We start from the raw sequence: 16,510 nt of genomic DNA on the forward strand, positions 1-16,510 counted from the left end.
CTGTTGAATGAGGAATTCTTTTTAGTAAACAAGTTATGGAATATCTTTATATTTATTTTCTTAAATGTTTTTTAAACCCAGTGTTAGAACAGGGAAAGATCCCCCCCGACGTTAATCTCTTGGTTAGGTATTTTTCCATCGAACACCAGAAATTAGAGTTTCAACAAAGCTTTATTTATTCCAGCAACAAGCTCTGATGGCGGCTGGCTGCGGCTGCTCTGGCAGCCCATCAATCTTATATAGTCAACGGTAAATAGCTTTCGCACCTGCGCATTGTATACAAGTCAACGTGTTACTTTAACCCTATAGGTTCCAATTGGCTTTCAAGTGTCACATTTATATCTGGCTTGTGGCCTTGGTTTCTCCCTCCTCCCTTTCGGGACATTCCTTTGGCCATTGCCATCATAAACATACCTTTGAAGTGTGGGAGCATCTACTACCAACTGCAATCACCATTTTATAGGGCGTGTAACCACTTAGCTAAGTACTTTTCAAACTAATCGTGCTTTTTGGCTGCTAAAGCAGATTGCAAATTCTTCCAACACTCTCGCCTTCGGGCCCTTCAAACTATGAGGCCGGCCTGCTTCAAACTATGAGGCCGGCTAAGCCCGCTCTCCCCGCAGACGAGTGGGCAGGGAGCCCTGGGCGGCCAAATCGGTCGCCCACACGATGGCTGGCTCCGTGATGGAGCCGGCGGGGGGAGCGGGCCGCACGGTCCCCGCAAGCCCCAGTATGCCCTGCGCGAGCTTGCTGGGCATACTGGGGAGACCCCCGAGCCAGGAGGCGGCTTTTCGTCTCCCGGCTGGGGGTCTACTCATAAGTAGGCGCGGCATGAAGCTGCGCCGCGGCTACTCACGAGCCTAAAAAGCAGGTTTGCTGGAGTGCTCACTCCGCAAACCTGCTTTTTAGCAGCGGTTCTCGAGCGGGTTACCCGCTCAAGAACCACCGGGCTTGGCTGCGAGCCCGGTGGTTCTTACGACCAACAAAAATTGGGCTAGGCTCTCCTAGCCCGGTTTTTGTTGGTCGTGAAAATCGCCCGAATATGTTTTAAGGGCTTGTTTCCCGAGTACTTGATGTCCAGCTTGCGTTTAACTTCCAGTATATCCTGGGGGGGGGGGAATGTGTCAATGCAGGGAGCTAAGGGATCACCTGTGTGCATCTCAGTTTGGGGAATATAACTATCAGATTACAGCAACCTTGAAAACAACAACATCCCCCTAGTGTGAGAGACACAATCATCATGATACTGACTACGAGGTTCCTGAGCCAAGTGAGGTTTGGCAACCAGGATCCAAGGCTGTCCTACCAACTCTTCTCATTAGCAGATAACTGACTGGTAATATCTTTCATCTCCTGCAACTTCCTCTCTATGGGGACCTTGTTATCTGTGATGTTACAACAACACAATCCCTGGAAATGTTCACAACCATAGTTGTTCTTTAACAACACATAATCAATGGCCACTCTGTTCTGTAACACTTCAGTTCTAACCTTGTCCAATTCCTCCATGAAAAGAGAAATAGCCTCAGAGGTTCTGTTGACCGTCTGCTGCAAAAGACAGGCTAGCCCCTTTACAAACCGGTGCAGGCTTATGGTGGATCCATGTATTCCCACAAGGGAGGAAACTAATGTAATATTAGCTCCTTTACTGATGGAGCTACACTGGCTGCCAGTAGGTTTCTGGACAAAATACAAAGTGCTAGTTATAACTTATAATGCCTTAAACTTGGGTATTTAAGAGAGCTACAAGCCCCACCACCCATTGAGGTCATTTGAGGAGGTCTGTCTCCAGTTACCCCCAACTCGTTTGGTGGCTACACAGAGACGGGCCTTCTTGGTTGCTGTCCCAAGATTGTTGAATGTGCTCCCTGCTGGGATACGATCCTCCCCATCTCCGGCAATTCTTAAAAAACACTTGAAAACTCATCTTTTCGCCCAAGTTTTCTCAGCTTTTAAAGATTGTCTGTTTTAATTTTATGGTTGATTTTAAACTGTTGATTTGTTTTAAGTTTGTTTTAATTGTTTTATGTTAACCGCCCAGAGATGAAAGTTTGGGCGGTATATAAGTTTGATGAACAAACAAACTCAGCAGGAGTCAGTAATCGGGGCATATATGTACTAGTATTCTCACTAGTATCCCTCAGCCGTTAGGTCCCTATGAGTCCTGTGGGGATGGGCGAGGGTCTTATTCAGATACTCCTTTGAAGGTAGGGCGGCCAGGGATGTCAAGCGCCCGGGGGCACGTGTGGCCCCAAGGCTATTGGCGGGAATATAGGTATAGGCTAGATTTCCACATAGTAAAAAGAATCCCAGAGGCAAAAACACATCAGTGAGGAGAGAGCAGGCCGTCTGGGCTGAGGAACAATGAAAGGGAGAGAGAAATCTGGACTACTTAGATTTTTGGGCTTTCGGTATACCCTGCCTCCTGGGAAACCACTCACCCTATTTTTCCTTTTCAGTATCAGACAGGCAGTAGGACTTTGGGCATTTCCCATGGTTCCCACTCGAGCTTTTCTCTTGTTAGTGAGGGGATGGGGTTTTCTTGGTCCAAAAGAGGGCACTTCATTGTTTGTTCCCTGGTCAAGGTGAATTCCCCCTTTCTGTTGAAGCTCCTTTTGGGAGCTTGGCAGACCATACATTTTGGAGGAGCGAAGAAACATTTTTGAAGGACACTTTGAAGATTCTACACATCAGGAAGTCTATCACCTTGGAACTAATACAATTTCACTTCTGAGGAAGCTTGTTTGAGAAACAAGGACTTATCGCGAAACCTTGTTAAGTGATTTATGTATATTCAGTGTTTACTAAAATAAGTGATTTAAGTGATTTATGCATAACAGGTGATTTATATTAATGAAGTGATTTAAGAAGTTTTAATCATTTGTACATTTGTTCTATTGGGTGGTAACTCTTTTCTTTGTATTTTCATTAGCACCACTCTCCCCTTATATATTTTCCTTCTGGGAGCTTGGCAGACCATACATACAGGTAGCAAAGGTTTCTCCTGCAGAAAGAGTATGTGCTACACAAAAGATGGAGCTGTTTCAGGATACTTCAGGATTACTTCAGGATAAGTTTCAGGATGCCCCGTGCGCTCACGCGGGGCATCCTCGAGAGACCCTCGAGCCCGGTAGGCTGTTCGTAGCCTCTCGGCCGGGGGTCTCCTTATGTGGTGCTGCGGCACAGAGCTGTGCCATGGCAATACACAATCAGGAAGCCCGGGTTAGCAGAATGCTCTGGTTCTCACGATGACTGGAGAGTGGGCTAAGGTGGTTCTCATGATGACTGGAACACAGGCTCATCTCCCTTAGCCCGCTTTCCAGTGATCGTGAGTATTCTAGATCAGGCCTGTACAACCTAAGGCCTGGGAGCTGGAGCTGGCCCACAAGGGCTTTTTTTAATGACCCCAGGTGTGGCCCAAAGTATCATTATACCTGAGGTAAGGTGCAAAATGCTGTTGTTGTTTTTTTAGTACCGGGGGCAGGGAGGAGAAAAGATTGCTAGCAGCCTCCTTTCTCTTCTCATGCTGCCTGCATAATTTACATGAAGACACGTGCTGCCTGCTAAGTTTGAATAGGTTAGACCCAGACTTTTCTGTGAGATGCCTGAATGGAAGAGATGAAGCCAACAAAGTGTGCTGCTGTAGATGCAGCAATGACACACCAACATAGGGGAGGTTATCAAGAGGAAACACAGCTTCTCTGGGAGCAGGGGCCCTCAGTATGCCTAGGATGCCTAAAAGCAAAATCAGTTTATGGAGAGGAGAGGACGTGGCATTTGTTTGGGGCTAGCATGCAACCCAGGTGCTTTACTGATAGAACAGGGAGAGGGCCTATTTTCTAGCCACAATCCTTGGTTAAAATTGCGGGTTCCTTGTGAGGAGGGGAGAGGTTCCATGAGTATTTAATGCTTTCATTACATTTTAATGTAATGATTAATGTGCTGAAAATTGACCTTGGTCCTCACACATCAAATCATGGTTGTTTCCAACCCATCAGGGCATTTGAGTTGTGCACCCCTGTTCTAGATGATGATGATGATAATAATAATAATAATAATTAATGAGGTTCCTGTGTCTTAAATGGGTCTGGACGAACTAGAATAAAACAATCCTGATCCAGCTCAGGCCCCTGGGGCTGCTATTTATGATGAAGAAAAATAAGCTAAGAAGCACAAAGCACTTCTTGGCCAAACCTGATCAGGCAGTCATAAAAATTCTTGAAGGCCTCACTGTACAGTTGTGTTTGTACCAAAACTGCATTAATAAAACAGGATTTTCTTTGCTTTGACTCTTTTCCCACATCTTCCTGTGTCCATGAAAAATCTTACTGTACTCTCACCTATTCTCCATTTAACCAGGTTCAACCCCACCCCCTGAGTGTCAGGATCAAGTGAAGATTTCAGTTCTTGTGTTTTTAAATAACATCTACAAGCGGTGGACTTGGGGTCAACCAGCTTTCAAGGTAGTGGAAATATTTCTACTTACAGGGAGAAGCAAATTGCAAGCTTGTCTATGTACTGTTTGAAGCAAAGCTTGGATCTTGTTCAGAGGCGAAGGAAATATAAAGTGGCAGCTGCTGCTTAAACTCACAGGCTTCAAGGGATCTGATTCACCTGGACACAAAAATATTTTTGTCTGATATAAAATGAAGGGAGATAAAATAAAATAATTTCAGTTCAAGAAGAGCTATTGGAACTAAGTAGGAAGTAGTTAAGCATTTAAGAGTCTGGAAATTATTGGTTATGGAAAATCTGAGACATCCATCGAGACTTTCCCACAGGCACTCTATTGTAACCACGGATGCTTCTGAATATTTGGGTGCTGTCTTGACCCAACACAAAGGGCTCAGGGAAGTTGCCTTTGCTTCCAGAGTACTTACTGCTTCAGAGAAGATGTATTCTGTCAATGAAAAAGAAGCTCTAGCATGTTTCTGGGTGCTGAGGCACTTCAGGACTTACTTGTGGGGCAGAAAATTCATTTTACAGTCAGACCATGAACCATTATCTGCTTCATTTACTACTTAGGGATCAAGTTGAGCAACCCCAAGAATAGCTAAATGGATCACCAGACTTACGGATTTTTATTTCCAGGTGGAATATCTTTCAGGTCTTCAAAATACAACTGCAGATTGCTTATCTCGACTTCTACTTCCAGGTCAAGAGGAGATCAAGAGACAAGGATGAAGGAATCCTAATTGTGCAAATAGCTTCATCCACTCATGGAGTGATCACCTCTTTAATGGGAAGTGGCCCTCAGTGCTAATCAAGTGCTTACTGAACTTAAACCTTACATAACTAATGGATGGCTATGCAAAAACAAGGTACCTGAACATCTTCAACCATACATTCATGTAGCTTTCTCTTCTCAATTGAGCTAATCATGATTGAGCTGAGGACTGATCGTTTGGTGGTGTCAACCTCATTACAAGCAAAAGTGATCAAGATTGGCCACGAAGGTCACCTGGGCATGAGCTTGACTAAAAGGAGAATCAGAAAAAGGTTTTGGTGGCCAGGCATGGACAAATACATTGAAAACATAATCCAGCACTGTATGGCTTATGCTGTATGCGACAAATCACAAAAGACTTTTACTACCCCCTTGAGTATCCCAATGATCCCTGGAAAAAACTTGCTCTGGATATAATGGGCATATACATTTCCTTGCTCTGGATATAATGGATATAATGGGGAGATAGATATAGATATAGATATAGATATAGATATATCCCACAAACAAAGATTTGTTATAGTGATAGTGGATTATTATTCCAGGAGGCCAGAAGTTTCATTTGCTGACAACATTACTACAAACAAGGTGATCCCATTCATGGCTGGAATTTTTGTGAGGGAAGGTCTTCCTAAAGAACTAATGACTGACAATGGGACACAGCTTACCTCATTTGAAATGTATTTACATAACCATGGAATAAAACACAATATTCTCTCTTTGTACGATCCTCAAGGGAATGGCTTAGTGGAAAGAATGAAAAGATTAGTGAAAGGAAGTTCTACTACTATGCAACAGACTCCCTGGAAAGAGGCAATCGGTGAAACTATTTGCTTATCAAACTACTCTTAATTCTACTACATGAAAATCACCTTTTGAACTACTGAGAGGACACAAAGCTATTACCAGACTTACCCAATGGCAACAACTGGTAGGGCTTTCCATGCCACCTCACTCTGAGGAGGTAGAGGTTCATATTCAGGTAAGGGAGAAGCAAAAAACATATTAATTGTAAGTAGATCAGAAATGGGGTGTGAAACTGCTAACATTTTTTAGGTGGGGGACTTTGTTCAAGTACGGCTGCCTTATAAAGTGAGAAAGGAATGTTCCCTATATTCTGGACGAAAATAAATAATTGAAATCCAAGGAGATTCTGTCTTATTGTATGATGGAAAGAAATGGAACAGAACAACATGCATACTATGAGACAAGAGGGAAGGGAGTCTGATCTCAAGAGAAGAGCTGAAGACGAATGTGATCTTGCCTCCAGTTTTGACCTCACAGATAAGGCTGATGAAAGTGAGGGACAATCTTCGGTACCCAAAGGACAAATGGCTCCTATGTAAGAGAACTCAAGAATTAGGAGAAGTGTGCATGACAGGGGACCGCCTAAAAGACTTCAACATTTTTTGTGTATGAGGGAAGCAGCTATAAAACAAAATCCTATGTTACATTAATGAGACTTGGCAGGACTGTGCCTTAGCAACCACCTGAGTAACTACCTGGCATCTGGTGAATCAGCAACATATTAACATCTTGCTAGCAGTGGAGCTGTGATGAACTGCAACATGTGAGAGATGCTTATAGCTTTTACATGTCACAAACAATTGAAGGAAAAACAAAGTACACTGACATCTGTGGTTTGGGGATGGTTGAACTGCCCTTCCTCCAACAAAACTTTAGCATTACTCATAGGGAGATACCCAAAGGTCTCTACCACTAACAGTAATGCTCTTGCATGAATGGAAGTACATTGTACAAGGTAGTAACACAGAGAAAGTAATCTCTGTTCCAGAGTAATTTTTGTGCTAGTGGAAGACATTGTGAAACACACTGAGTCCCTTCTCACGATTATGTGAGAAGGTTACTATGCAGGCAGTGTGGGAGGCTGCTAAAACTTCGTTTCCCCGCAGACGATTCCTCCGTCCTTGCTGGGACACTGATAGTGCACCCAAATGGTTGCCAGCTCCCCCAGGCAGCGTAGAGGTGTAGGGGCAGGGACTCATCGTCCCAACCCCCTGAAATCCCATAATACACTGTGCGAGTGCATGGTGCATTGTGGGGACCCTCCCAGCGCTGGCCAGGAGCCTACTGCTGGGTGGGTGCTGCATAGTGCTGACACATGAGCACTTAAGATGGAGTTAAGGGCTCCCTCACATCCTTAGCTCTGAGCAAGCAGTGGGCTCCCTAAGTGGGGAATCGCCTCCTGGTGGTTCACACGTGCAGTGAAGAGCAGGCATGGCTACCTTAGTACTATCTTGTCTCTGTGTGTAAGCAGCCTCATTGAATTATCTTTTTCACAAACTCTTCTACCACTACTGATTGCACAGAATTGGGGAGGGCTGCCATTGCTAAAACTCTTTTTTGAGGGTACGCTGGGATGAATACCACCTACCATTTAAAACTCCTGAAATGTAGCCAAACTCTCTCAGACTTGTATCTTTATCCTGCTACTCAAAAAAATAAAAATAAAAAATGAAATCTGTTATAATTCCAGTCCAGTGTAAACAATAGATATTTACTGTAGATTTTGTTGTTGTTGTTGTTGAATGTGGTCATAAATATTGTGTGGGGATTTTGAAGCCATTTTACTACACTACATTGCAGGATTGTTTACAAACAGAAAGAAGCAGCTTCTTTTGAATGATTCTGCAATAGTACTGCATTAGGATGCAGGCAAAACTTGAAATTAAGAGCTTATTTGAGCCATAGCTCGTCATAATATATTGTTTTGAACATCTACCCTAGGGACCCCAAACTGAGCAAATAGGCACCTTTTTAATGTGGTGATTCTCTTATATTTATCAGGGGGAGAGCAACTAGCCCTATTCACTCCAAGCACAGCAACCCACCAGTAGCTGTTGCTGGTTTCTACCTTGTGTTTCTTTTAGATTGCAAGCCCTTTTGGGACAGGGGATATCTACCTACCTACCTACCTGCCTATTTTCTTGTGTAAACTGCTTCATGAACCTTTGCTGATAAGTCGTATTTAAATATAAATAGTACTAGTAGAACATATCAAGCAACAACACCAAGTGCATTGAGTATGTGCAGAGTGCATTTTCACCCTCACCGAGAAACTGCAGCCCATCTGCACAACTTATTGAGAAGGTCAGACAGTATGCTTTGCAGGGAATTAAAGCACCAACTCCTTTCATTTTTGAAATTAAGCACCAACTATATTGCTTGATCCACAGAATGCCTATATTTGACACATAGCATACTTGCCACTCTTTCAAACCTCATTTACCTCCCCGCAGTTCCTCTCTGTAGAAAACAGTGGGAGGAAAATGTGTGTTATGACGAGACATAAAATTGAGGCCTTCATTTTGTTTTAGCATGTTCATCTCTAGACAGACTTGCTTTTCTGTAGAGTCACACTGCAGTGAAATTTCCATTAAAGCCTACTCCTACACACTCCAGGAACTTGATGTTAATTCCTTTTGCTTTCCTAAATATTTCTAATATATGCACATTACAAAATAAGCTCTCCTGGCAGTCACTATTATTTCCACCAGAATTGTGTCCAATTCATCTTTTATCCAACAAAATACAATAATTGTAAACATTTTAAAAAGTAAGCGGAGTTTCAGAAACAACATACATTCTCATCGTTCAAGCTTAAAATGATCTATTGAGTGTTAGAAACAATAATAAATAATTTTATAACTGACCTATTTCACTATCAGTTGAAGAGTTGTTTGTCTAACATTTGGGTGAATGAATGAGCTTCATTCCCAGGTGGAAATGATCTGATTTCAGCACTGATAAGCCATTTAATAGAAAAAGTAGAGCATGGAACTAAACACAATCTGCTCCTTATTAATGAATCAATGAGAAATATGAGTTTAGAGTGCATAAGGAGAAAGGTGCTGGAGGAGTGAAGAGTGGTAGGTTGTGAATAAAGACAAGAGAATGCAAATATGAAGGAGCAAGCAATTGAAGAAAGCTGGAGATAAATAAAACAAGTGTAAACAAGATGGAGCTACCTAATGGCACAGCAGGGAAGTAAGTTGCCTAGTGAACAAGACGTTTCCCAGACTATGGGAAACATCTATATCGGGCAGTAGCGATATAGGAAGATGCTGAAAGGCATCATCTCATACTGAGCGGGAGATGGCAATGGTAAAAAGTTGTGCCTTCGAGTCAGTGTTGACTCCTGGAAACCACAGAGCCATGTGTTTTTCTTTGGTAGATTACAGGAGGGATTTACCATTGCCTCCTCCCACGCAGTATGAGATGTTGCCTTTCAGCTCCTTCCTCTATCGCTGCTGCCCAATATAGGAGTTTCCCATACCAGCAGGGATTTGAACGAGCAACCTCTTGTTCACTAGGCAAGTCATTTCCCCGCTGCACCATTAGGTGGCTGCCAAAGGTAAACCCTTCCTGTATTCTACCTAAGAAAACCACATGGCTCTGCAGTCACTAGGAGTCGACACCGACTTGAGGGCACAACTTTACTTTAAACAAGATGGAGGAAGAAACAAATGAAGAGAACTAAAGAGGGTAGAGAGTTATCAAAGCCACTGAAATACACCAAGGGTGCAGGAGACTTAAAAGAGAGAGTTTTAAAAGAAATAAGACCAAGTGTTGTTATAGTAAATGAATAAGATAATGAAAAGAAGTGCAGCAAAATTGGAAGCAGAAAAGTAGTAAATCTTAAAAATATTATAAAGTGGGAAAGTGCAGAATGTTCTGAGGGTGCACAATGCTGTTTCATTGTGAAAAGCATGCCAGACAACCTTGGGGCCCCTGTTTTTCCCAGACTCACAGCTCCAGTGTTACAGGATTGTGAAGTGTGACCTGCCCATGTAGAGTCTGATGCCAAGGCTTCATCGCTATGCAGGTGCAAAATGCGTATTTGAAACTCTGTGAGAGAAAGGAGACTTGAGATGAATTTGGAGCAGGCAAAAGTTTGGAGCAGGATTTGTGTAGTGGTTGTAAAAATTAACCAGCCCTTTCTTCCCATGAAGCACCTTTGTTGTTTTCTCTTTAAAAGGGTAGTGGGACACTGTTGTATGCATCAGAGGAAAGACAGCTAGGATGGTGGTGATGGATTGTGACAGAGGTTTACAATGCAAGCCTATACATGTTTTCTTAGAAATCATTCCTATGGGGTTGGGGGGGGGTACTTCCAAGGTAGTGTGCATAGGACTATAGCCTTAGAAACCTAAGCATTCTGAGGAGATAATTGGGAAACTTTTCTCCCTCAAATTAAAAAAGACAGGGGTCAATCAGTGAATTTGAAGAAGAGAAAGTTGGAGACATACTAAAGGAGCTACTTCTTACATAAAGACCACCTAAGGAATTTTCTTCCATAGAGTGTTGTGATGGCCAGTACAGTGCATGGTTTTTTAAAAGCAATGTACACCTATGCCAGTTGAAATGAACAGGCTTGGATGTGTCTAATGCTGCATAGAATTCAGCTGTTAGCACTCATGAGGATTACATCTATCAGTGGCTGCTCATTTCTAGTGGCAGAAATGGTATGGGCAAGACAGGGATGGTGGTCAATCAGCCACAGGTGTGGCTTGTTCTCACTCTCCTCTACCCGCTCTGGCTGCAGCACTCTTCCTTGTCTCAGCTGCTTCCATGTTAACCTTTGGCATGTGGGCTGGTTATTCACCTACTTTGGGAACTGGATGAATAACCAGTCTGTGCACCAAGGGTTAACGTGGTGGCAGATGAGACAAAGTAGTGTATGGCTGGTGGGGAGAGGAGAACGGGAACATGCTGCCCCTGTGGCTCGTTTACTGCCCCCCCCATCCCTGTACTGGCCACTACAGGTGGCAGGTGACTGGGTCAGCAGAAGAGAAACAGGATCAGTCTCTCATGTGGAGTCCACTTACATTTCATATATAAGTCATCCATAGCTTGTCTCTGGCATCTGGGTTGCCACTGTTGCAGGCAAAATACTGAATATGACCAATGCTGAACCCAAACAGAGTAATTCCTGATTCACAGCATTGCTAATGATAACATGTTATTTCTGATGTATGATGACAGTGAGCCCTTTCTCACGAGCAGAGAAAGGGCTCTGATGGGGCAAGGGGAGAAAGCCTTGAAAAGCTTACCTCCCCCACAGACAAGCAGGTCCTTGCTCCTGGGTGGGCAGATTGCCCTCCCAGAGGATCACCGGCTGCTGCCAGTTGCTCTAAGCATTGGGGTGTCGGGATGCGCCGCCCTGACCCTGGAGCCCAAATGATGCACCACGCGAGTGCGAGGATTATTATGGTGATCCCCCGTCCCCTCTCTGAGTCTGCTAGCTGCAGCTTCTTACAGCCGTGGCTGACAATTAAAAAAAACGAGGTTAGGAAAGTGCTTGCTCTCCTAACCTCATTTTGGAGGGAGGCTCCATAAGCGGGTTTGCTGCTGTGGTGCTGCCTAGATCGGGCCTGATCCCAGCGGTTCTCACAAGCGTGCAAAACTGGGTTGGGCTTCCTTAGCCCAGTTTTGCATGTGCGTTTGACTAGCCTCACTGAATATGATCTAGAAATTTGAATAATTTTAAGAAACATTCACTCTTTTTAACGTGTGGCTGAGAGAGGCTGGAAACAATGGTCAGCAAAAAGCCTTTTACATTCCTTTGTTAGTGCAAATGAGGTGCATCACTCCGGGCTCAAGATGTAAAAGTTCCTACTATGTGATGAGCTTAATTAGAACGTGGCCACAGCTGTGTTTTATTTTCAGCAAGACCAGCCTACTTGTGATGTGAATTAATGTCCTGTTCCAAAAACACTGCAGCCCATTCCTCTATTAGGAATGATTGGTTTCTCAGCAGGCTGGGGGAAGGAAGATCAGGGTCAATATTGTGCCATGCTGGAAATGGTTAGCTGTCAGAACTGTAATCCAAAGGGTGTAAAGTGACATAATAGTAGAGGGATTTCTAATAAAGAAGGAACATTTTAAGAAGCTAGAAATAACCTGACAGACATGTATATCGCTAATTGGGAGTAGTACTTGCTAATTTAAAATGCTACAGAATGAGGCAGCCAGATTAGTCTCTGGGACAACACGAAGGGACCACATAACACCAGTTTTGAAAGAACTGCACTGGTTGCTGATATGTTTCCAGGTGAAATACAAAGTGCTGGTTCTTACCTATAAAGCCTTTAACAGCTTAGGTCCAGGCTATTTAAGAGAGCACTTCCTTTGCCACATGTTACAATCTTCTAGAGAGCTCTGGTTACAGATGCCACTGGCTCATTTGGTGGCGACCCATGACCAGGCTTTCTCTGTGACTGCCCCAGGGCTTTGGAATATGCTCCCTACTGAAATAAGAACATCTCCTCCTCTGTTTTCAGGAAGAATCTCAAGACTCTCCTGTTTTTGAAGGCTTTTAATGAGAATTAATTTTAATAACTTTAAAACTTGTTATAATATCTATTTTATTCTATTGTTTTTATTATGCATTTTAATTTGTAACTTCAAAATATTTTAAATTTTGTACATTGCCTAGAGATGTACTTATCAGGCAGTATAGAAAGAAAGATAGATAGATAGATAGATACAGTAGATTCTGCTGAACGCTTACTTCTTTAAAGCTGAGAATTGCAACGTGTAATTCTCCATGTCAAACACAGGCAGCTAATTGTGTGTGGTAGCCCACTAGATATTGAGGCTATTCACACAAGCATGCAAAACTGGGTTAAGGGAGTGCAGCCCGGTTTTGCACACTCATGTGAACCACTGGGATCGCACCGTCAAACCCACCTGTGAAGCCTCCAAATGAGGTTAAGGGAATAAGCGCTCCCTTGCCCTTGTTTTCCTGCAGCAGTGGCTGGCACACTGGGGGGGGGGGGGTTTCCAATAATCCACTGTGCACTCATGTGATGCATTATTGGGACTCCGGGGGACAGGGGGACACACGGCGGCACATCCCAGCACCCCAACCCTGGGAACTGCAGCGGGAGCTGCTGCTTGTCTGGGCAGGTAGTCTGCCTGCCCAGGGACTAAAAGCCGATCGTCTGAATGGAAGGTAAGTTAAACCATCCTTCCCCACAGACTGCCCGCAAGCTCTTCTCATGGATCATGAAAGGAGCTCTATTCTGTCCTTCTTGCTGCTTGCAAGATCTGCAAAAAGAGGGATATTTGTCAACCCACCTCTTCATTGGGGCTTAAACTAAGGAGGTCTGCCTTACTAATTTCTCAAGATTTGTGGACAGGAAACTGATAGCATTCCATTGTAATTGCAAGTTACAGCGCTCATAACTCTCCTCACTATTTAATCATGGGTGCAGCATTGTACCTGTAGAAGGTGGTGGCTGACACAATGAGGAAAATTACTCAAAGTAGTCCCATTGAAATTAGAAGAACAAGTCAGGCAATGCTTAACCTGTCAATAAACTGGCTTTGCTTGCTTCCATACCTCTGTTACTTTGATGTTCAGACATCATGCTATGCTGTGAAAAGCTTCAGCAGCAGATTTCACAGTAGGCCAACCTGGTGAAAGGCATAGCTACGATGGCCTGTTGAAAAGTTGACATCCCTGGGCAAAGCAAAATGTATATCTTGTTCCAGCATCGGATGATTGTAGAGAGATAAAGCAGGGACTGGTATGTAGAAGAAAGGAACATGTTTGCTTCTGAAGCCAATTAGCTGCAGCTGTGCTGCCTGTGACATTTCTCTATCAAGCATCAATGACTGTCAGTGTTCCCTGTGACCATGCTCATATGAATTAATATAATGCAATTAGCTTGGGTCATTCAATAGATTAACTTTGGTGCCAGATGTAGAACGCTGCTACAGTATTCTGCTAGAATGATCTCTGGGTGACTAGACTCTGTATGCCCTAGCAAAGTTACTGGGAATACTTTCCCTTTCTATTCACCTGGATGTGCCAATTAGGAACTCTGGAAGTTTGATTCATGCTCCCTCAGCTTGGTGGCATTGTCAGCCTTTAGCACTTGCTAGATTTTACAATGTGGCTTTTAGCAGCAGTTTAGAATTATTAGCTCTTACTGGCAGATTCAGAACTTCCTCTTATATTCCTTTCATTATATGTGCAGGATGATACCCTAGTAGAAATGAACTTTGATTCTTACAGAGGACTATCCACTGACTGTGGATCTGTTCTGATAATTCTGCTAGCAGATTTGTCTGGAGTGATGATTTCTTATGGATCTGTCTACAGTCAAAATGCAGTGATCCCTATCCATAGTTGATTCATAGGTTGAAGATTCCCTTGTATAAATGTTTGCTTTCATGAGAGGTAATTAGAGCCCTCTACTGGCATTTGTGTAGATCAGGATTATTCACTGTGGTTCAAGTGATTCGTTGTATCAAGCAATTCCTTGTTTCTCATGCATTCATTTACTTGCTTGTAAAGCACAGCAAAAAACCTGTTTTTGAAGAGCTGCTGTGACAGCTTTCTTGGAAGTGCCAAAGCTTAGCATGCTGACATTAGAAAGCAATGGGACAGCAGTTACATCTAATGTCTATAATCTGCATGAACTCCAGGCCATTTTATTACCCCAGATTCTTTAATTTGATATGTATTGCATTGCTTGCCCTCCATCTAAAAGTGTTTATGAAATATAGACACATAGGAAGCTGCCATAGCTCAGTATTGTCTTCACAGACTGGCAGCGGCTTCTCCAAGGTTGCAGGCAGGAATCTCTCTCAGCCCTATCTTGGAGAAGCCAGGGAAGGAACTTGAAACCTTTTGCTCTTCCCAGAGTAGCTTCATCCCCTGAGGGGAATATCTTGCAGTGCTCACACATCAAGTCTCCCATTCATATGCAACTAGGGCAGACCCTGCTTAGCTATGGGGACAAGTCATGCTTGCTACCACAAGAACAGCTCTCCTCTCCCACTATATATCTTACGTATATATCTTATGACATATATTTATATCATATATATCTTATGACATATATGTGGACTTAAGAAAATTGGAATGACCCACTTCCTGTTTTGTCTTGAATCTGTTACTCTGATTTTTGACCCACTTCATCAGCCATGTTGAGCCAGTGGTGTTGTCTGAATTGGGACAACTATACATGAGTCTAATTATGAGACCAGGCTCCACAGAGTGCTGAAGTATGCATCAAACCTTGACAAACTTTCTCTAGGAGCCAGCCCAAATATTTAGGAGCTGGTAACTTGACAAAGTTACCAGACTTAGTGATGGATGTTGTAGAGGGTGTGTGTAAATGGCTTTTCCTTTATCCCCTTTACAGTTAACATCCTTAGAACAGAAACAGGGCTGCCTGGGACAAATACATATTTCATTAAATAACTCTACCTATGAATATCCTAGGCTAGGTGCCACATAAGAGTCTTGTTGGATGAGGCCCAAGGCCAGGAACCTACAAACCGACTTGTCAGCTTGCCAGTGGTGAGTTCCCCCAGCGCTCTGGCAATCAGGACACCCAGCACCACACAGATCACCTCTCCAAAGGACAAATTTCCATTGCCATTTTTGAGAACGTAAGCTATAGCAGGAATCCTTTCTGAGTAACAAGAGAGGGCTCTCACTGTTTCTTAACCACTGGGAGTGGTCATCCAGAGATTTGGCTTGAAGTGTCATCAATATGCAGATGTCACTCAGCTGTATCTCTCTTTTTCATCAGATACAGGTGAAGCGGAGACTGTCCTGAATCAGTGCTTGGATGCAGTAATGGACTGGATGAGGGTGAATAAGATGAGACTCAATCCAGTCAAGACAGAAGTACTGCTGACTGGTGGTTCCTCTACCCGGGTGAATGCTGTTCAGCCTGTTCTAGATGGGATTGCATTACCCCTGAAGGACCAGGTTCTCAGCTTGAGGCTGTTCATTGATTCAGCATTGTCACTAGAGGCTCAAGTGGCCTCTGCAGCTCAGAGCACCTTTTATCAGCTTCAGTTGATATGCAAACTGTGACTTTACCTGGATAGATAAAGCTTGGCCACAGTTACTCGTGCTCTGGTAACCTCTCGCTTAGATTACTGTAATGCGTTATACATGGGGCTGCCTTTGACAATGGTCCAGAAACGGCCGCTGGCACAAAATAGGTGCAGCGGATTAAAGCCTTTGTCTCAGGTTAGGCTCATGTGAGGGAAAGAAATGCTGAATCATCCCGGCTGAGCTGCCTGGCTAGGCTTCTCCTAAAACTATTCTGTATTATCGGTACGTTCAAAATGCTGCCACCACTACACCACTCTCTAGGGGGAGGCTGATCACTACAATAGGGCTGTAAGATTATTAACTGGACATTTTAATCATATTACGCCAGTGCTTCGTCAGCTACACTGGCTCCCAGTCCATTTCTGGATCCAATTAAAAGTGCTGGTTTTAACCTT

General features: G+C 43.5%; 1 protein-coding gene and 1 long non-coding RNA gene across 2 annotated transcripts in view; one reads left to right on the plus strand and one right to left on the minus strand.

The window, feature by feature from the left end:
- NALF1 (NALCN channel auxiliary factor 1) overlaps positions 1-16,510 on the plus strand; it is a 410,074-nt gene that overhangs the window by 31,538 nt on the left and 362,026 nt on the right. The window lies entirely within an intron of this gene.
- The window catches only part of LOC128349346 (uncharacterized), an 89,578-nt gene that overhangs the window by 3,376 nt on the left and 69,692 nt on the right, over positions 1-16,510 (minus strand). Inside the window, exons 6-7 of the long non-coding RNA XR_008318766.1 lie at positions 5,326-5,477; positions 4,487-4,614 (exon numbers count right to left, since the gene is read on the minus strand). This is a non-coding gene — a long non-coding RNA (uncharacterized LOC128349346). The remainder of the gene's footprint in view (positions 1-4,486; positions 4,615-5,325; positions 5,478-16,510) is intronic.

Source organism: Hemicordylus capensis, chromosome 3 (genome assembly GCF_027244095.1).
Source record: "Hemicordylus capensis ecotype Gifberg chromosome 3, rHemCap1.1.pri, whole genome shotgun sequence".
NCBI classification, from domain to species: domain Eukaryota; kingdom Metazoa; phylum Chordata; class Lepidosauria; order Squamata; family Cordylidae; genus Hemicordylus; species Hemicordylus capensis.